Source organism: Hemitrygon akajei, chromosome 16 (assembly GCF_048418815.1).
Source record: "Hemitrygon akajei chromosome 16, sHemAka1.3, whole genome shotgun sequence".
Taxonomy (NCBI): Eukaryota; Metazoa; Chordata; class Chondrichthyes; order Myliobatiformes; family Dasyatidae; genus Hemitrygon; species Hemitrygon akajei.
Genome location: NC_133139.1, coordinates 11,052,029 through 11,058,028, shown reverse-complemented (window position 1 = coordinate 11,058,028; position 6,000 = coordinate 11,052,029). Strand labels below are relative to the sequence as shown.

The 6,000-nt window shown below is 39.2% G+C and overlaps 1 protein-coding gene across 4 annotated transcripts in view; it reads left to right on the top strand.

The window, feature by feature from the left end:
- LOC140739757 (uncharacterized) overlaps positions 1–6,000 on the top strand; it is a 222,581-nt gene that overhangs the window by 207,306 nt on the left and 9,275 nt on the right. Inside the window, exon 8 of one of the 4 annotated variants that reach the window (XM_073068246.1) lies at positions 4,568–4,636. The exons of the other annotated variants lie outside the window; for them this stretch is intronic. The gene's annotated coding sequence lies outside the window, so the exon portion shown is untranslated. The remainder of the gene's footprint in view (positions 1–4,567; positions 4,637–6,000) is intronic. 4 annotated transcript variants of the gene reach the window in all.

Here is a 6,000-nt window from a genome sequence, read left to right as displayed (position 1 = left end):
CATGTGAAGGGAAACCTGAACAATTCTAATTAATTTGGGGATCTCATGACCTGGAAGGATGTCCGTCTTAAGACTTACCTCATGATCCAAGAGAAGCCAAATTAATTCATCAATAGGTCCATTCTCCTTCACTTCATCAGTGTAAAATCTTCAAAGTTGTCATGACCCAATGATTATTTTTAAATTTTTGTTCTTCCACTGTTGAAGTTTCCTTTGATTATCTGATAAATTATTATTCTAAGATGCAACAATCAACACACATTTGGTTTTACTTGTATCTTGTTTATTTTTCATTTATTTAGAGATACAGTGTGGAACAGGGCCTTCTGGCCCAACGAGACATGTTGCCTAGCAACCCACCTATCTAACCCTAGCCTAATCACAGGGCAATTGATATTTTTACTTTCTATTTAGAGATACAGTATGGAACAGGCCCTTCTGGCTCAATGAGCCAAGCCACCCAGCAAAGTTCAAAGTTCAAAGTAAATCTTACTATCAAGGTACATATACAATGAGATTCATTTTCCTGTGGGCATACTCAGCAAATCTATAGAATAGTGACTATAACAGGATCAATGAAAGATCAGCTAGAGTGCACCTTCAAGCCACGCCACCCAGCAACCCATCAATTTCACCCCAGCCTAATCACAGGACAAGAAACAATGACCAATTAACCTCCTGACTGGTAGGGTATTGGACTGTGGGAAAAAAGCTGGAGCACTTGGATGAAACCCACACGGTTCACGGGGAGAACATACAAACTCCTTACAGACGGTGCTGGATTACAGCTAAGCCCTACGGTACAGTGATCCCCTGAGCAGTAATAACATCACATTAACCCCTATACTACCGTGATCCCCTGAGCTGTAATAACATCACATTAACCCCTATACTACCGTGATCCCCTGAGCTGTAATAACATCACATTAACCCCTATACTACCGTGATCCCCTGAGCAGGAATAACATCACATTAACCCCTATACTACCGTGATCCCCTGAGCAGTAATAACATCACATTAACCCCTATACTACCGTGATCCCCTGAGCTGTAATAACATCACATTAACCCCTATACTACCGTGATCCCCTGAGCTGTAATAACATCACATTAACCCCTATACTACCGTGATCCCCTGAGCTGTAATAACATCACATTAACCCCTACACTACCATGATCCCCTGAGCAGTAATAACATCACATTAACCCCTATACTACCGTGATCCCCTGAGCTGTAATAACATCACATTAACCCCATACACTACCATGATCCCCTGAGCTGTAATAACATCACATTAACCCCATACACTACCATGATCCCCTGAGCTGTAATAACATCACATTAACCCCTACACTACACTGATAACTTGAGCCGTAATAACATCACTTTAACCCCTACACTACAGTGATAACCTGAGCTGTAATAACATCACATTAACCCCATACACTACCATGATCCCGAGCTGTAATAACATCACATTAACCCCTACACTACACTGATAACTTGAGCTGTAATAACATTGCATTAACCCCTACACTACAATGATGCTTTGATATGTCTGCAGTTGTGTTGTAACCTTATCAATAAAAATAAACATATTGACCAACATCAAAATTTAATATTTGTTGAAATTTCTATCATTTCAAATTAAAATATATATTGCTTTATTCATTAAGCTAAGTACAAAGTTACTCATGATGTTTTGCTTGACAGCACAAACTATGTCGGCCTCAAAATGAAATTCTTCTACATGGAAATAATGGGGTGAATAAACAGTCCATTAAAAGGAACAGCTTAAAAAATTCTGAAGAAATCAAACTCATTGCATCATGCTGCATGGTATAAAATGAAATTTAACACACCACTATAAATTTAATGACTGGTATTCTGCCTGTACAATCAATGAAAGGAGGCTTTAACTGAGAAAAATCTCATGCTCTGTCATGTGCCATATCGTGTCAGATTTAATTCTCTGTATATAGGTCAGCCTCTTGGTAGAAAGACATGAATGATATACTGTATAACCAAGTGGAAGTTCTTCAGTCCTCATGGAATCTAAGTTCAAAGTAAGTTTATTATCAGATAAATATGTACATGTCGCTATATACAATGTTGACTTTCATTTTCTTCTGGGCATTCAAAGTTCAAAGTAAGTTTATTACCAAAATACATATATGTCACCACATACTTCCCTGAGATTCATTTCCGATGAGCATACTCTGTAAATAGTCTATAGAAAGTAACTATACCAGGATCAATGAGAGATCGACCAGACTGCAGACCACAACAAACTGTGCAACTGCAAATTTAAATAAATAGCAATAAATAACAAGAACATGAGGTCATGAGATAGAGTCCTTAGAGTGAGATCATTGGTTGTGGGAACATTTTAATGATGGGGCAAATGAGTGTAGTCATCCCCGTTTATTCAAAAGCTGGTTGGCTGAGGGGTAGTGACTGTTCCTGATCTGGAGGTGCCAGCCTGAGGCTCCTGACCCTTCTACCTGATGGTGACCGAGAGAAGAGACCAGTCCCAGGAGAACAGTGAATGCAATAGAATCATTGGAAAACTACACACAGAGACTGACGATCAATCAATGTGTAAGAGAAGACAAACCGTGCAAATACAGGAAACAAACAAACAAACAAATAAATAAATAGTAAATATAAAATAATATCACAGTAACAGCTTTAAAATAAAGATGGATAGGATTAGCATTTCTGAAAACATTTGTACAGTTTAATGCTAGTTCCTTGTTTACCTGTCTGCATCGAATTAGGTGAATTTAGTATCTTCTGAAGATGAAACAAAAATCTTAAGAGTGTTACTTCAAGCAGAAGTTCTCGTTTGCTGTGATGTTGTAGATAAATTTCAGGAAATGATCAAACAATTCATTTAGCTTGTAATGTCATCTCTTGGGATGTAAGATATTCTCTTGACAAAATTAGAACATTGAACATACAGTAGCACAACAAAGGAACAGACCCTTTGATCCACAATATTGTGTTGAACCAATTGTAATTAAGTGTTTTGCTAAACTATCCCATCAGTCAATAAGATCATAGCAGATCCAATTGTAATCTCAGCTCCACCTTCCCATCTACCCAAGGTAATCTTTCTGCCCCAGGTATATCAAGAATTTATTTTGGGCGAAAAAAAATTCTCACCTTGAGAAGTGCTAGCTTAAACAGAGTAGTTTAGAGTACTGCAACAGGGGGGGTAGATTTTAAGAGCAGTAGGTTATTTCTGTTGACCATAAGCACAAGAAAATCTATAGATGCTGGAAATCCAAAGTAGCATACATAAAATGCTAAGGGAATTCAGCAGCTTTGGAGGGGAATAAACAATCAACGTTTATTCCGAGACCCTTCATCAGGACCGGAAAGGTAGAGGGAAGATGCCAGAATAAAAAAGGTGGGGGCAGGGGAAGGAGGATAGCTAGAAGATGATAGGTGAAGTCAGGTGGGTGGAAAGGTAAAGGGCGGGAGAACAAGCAATCTGATCAGAGAGGAGGGTGGACCATAGGAGAAAGGAAAGGAGGAGGTGATAGGCAGGTGAGAAGAGGTGAGAGGCCAGGGTAGGGAATAGCAGAAGAGGGGAGGGGGAAGGAATTTTTTTTAGTGGAAGGAGAAATCAACATTCATGCCATCAGCTTGGAGGCTACCCAGACAGATCTTTAACAGGAAAGCGCAATCTGAAGGGCCCTTCCAGTGACAATGGTCTGAATAGGATGGTGAGAAGGATGTGGTTAGGAAAGGGTCACACGCGCCATTGATTGTAAATAGTCACACACACGGGTTTGCCAGAGTGCAGTGGAATATGTTTGCAGACAACATCCATTAGACAAGACTGTTCGGGTGAAGCCGATCGGGTTTAAAAATTGTGCGTGTGCCCAAAGTAGATTAAAATTTCCAATGAAGTCAAAGTTCACATTGCATCTGAAGCCAATCATGCAAACTGAGGAGCCTGGAAAAATGCCCAGAACCACAACCCAGTGGGGGGATTGGTTCGGAGATGAAAAAAATGCCCTTGCCATTGATTTTGAGAAATTCAAAGAGACCGCTAAAGTCACATTTGAGAAGTTCAGATTGTTGCTGAACATTATCATTTGCGTCAACGTGGGCAACGATCCTTTTAACAGAGGGAAAGGGAACTCGTATATTACATCAGATACTTCATTTTCATTTTTATCTTTTATTTATTTTCATATTTGCATTTTATCCCATCATAAAGCACTTTGTGCTACATCGTCTGTATGAAAAATGCTCTAAGTTAGTATTATTTTTAATAAAGCAAATAAATTTTCTCAGCTCTAGCTGAGAAAACTTGAGACAGGGGCATAGCCAAGCACACTCATTTCTCAATTGCTAGGAACTCTTGGTCTATTCTAGTGCAGTTTAGTATTGCGGCTTTCTGGAGATTTAGAAAAATCTGGCTGTATAGATCTTATTGTTCAATGCTGTTGTGTGGTGCCTTTGGGATGACACCATTTGTAGATATTACTTTTGGGAAAATGTATATCCTGTTCATGTGCCAAAATCTTTCAATTTTCTCTTTTAATTCAGCATATTTTGGTGTTCTTCGCTTACTAATTTCCATATGTTCTGTGTGTTTGGAATGGCGATATCTATTAAGTAAGTTATTCTTGCTTGTTTATCCTGTGATATTATATCTGGACAACTATTATGGATTGTCCTATCTGTAATAACGATCGGTCATAATAGAATTTGTGGGTTTCTGACTCTAAAACTGGGATCGGGCTTGTATTTATAGTAAGGTATGGTGTTTTTTTTATGAGTTTGTATTTTAAAGCAAGGTTTTGATGAATGATGTTTGCCTCTGTAACTAGTCAGTACAAGTTAAACTGCAGCATTAGTTTCAGAGTAAATATTCAAAAAAGAAAGGTCTGGTCCATGGGTTGAGATTCTAAATTGGAGAAAAACCAATTTTGATTGTATCAGTAAGGATCTAGCAAGTGTGGATTGGGACAGGCTGTTTTCTAGCAAAGGTGTACTTGGGAATTGTGAGGCCTTCAAAAATGGAATTTTGAGAGTACAAAGCTTGTATGTGCCTGTCAGAATCAAAGGTAAAGATAACAAGTGTAGGGAACCTTGGTTTTCAAGAGATGTTGAGGCCCGGGTTAAGAGAAAAAAGGTTTATTGCAGGTAGGAACAAATAAGATGTTTATGGAGCACAAAAAATGCAAGAGAACACTTAAGAAAGAAATCAGGAAGGCTAAAAGAAGGCACGAGGTTGTCCTAGCAGACAAGGTGAAGGAGAATCCTAAGGGGTTTTACAGATATGTTAAGAGCAAAAGGATTGCAAGGGACAACATTGGTCCTCTGGAAGACCAGAATGGTAATCCATGTGTGGAGCCAAAACAGATGGAGGGCATCTTAACTGAATTCTTTGCATTTGTGTTTACTCAGGAGCTTGTTCAGAGTGAAGCTAAGTGGCATCAACTTCATGGACCCTGTCCAGATTACAGAGGAGGAGGTATTTGCTACCCTGAGGCAAATCAGAGTAGATAAATCCCCAGGGACTGACAAGATGTTCCATCAGACCCTACGAGAGGCAAGTGCAGAAGTTGCCAGGGCCCTAGCAGAGATATTTAAGTCATCGATAATGACAGGAGAGGTACCAGAGGATTGAAGGATAGCCAATGTTGTTCCACTGTTTAAAAAAGGCTCCAAATATAAACCAGGAAAATACAGGCAGGTGAGTCTGACATCAGTTATGGGAAAGTTATTGGGAGAAATTGTAAGGGACTGGATATTTGAGTATTTGGATAGATATGGGCTGATTAAGGATAGTCAGCGTGGCTTCATGCATGGTAGTTCATGTCTAACCAATCTTATTGAGTTTTTCAAGGAAGTGGATGAAGGCAAGGCAGTAGATGTTGTCTACAAGGACTTCAGTAAGGCATTTGACAAGATCCCACATGGAAGGCTGTCCAAGAAGGTTCAGTTGCTCGGTATTCAGGATGAGGTAGTAAATT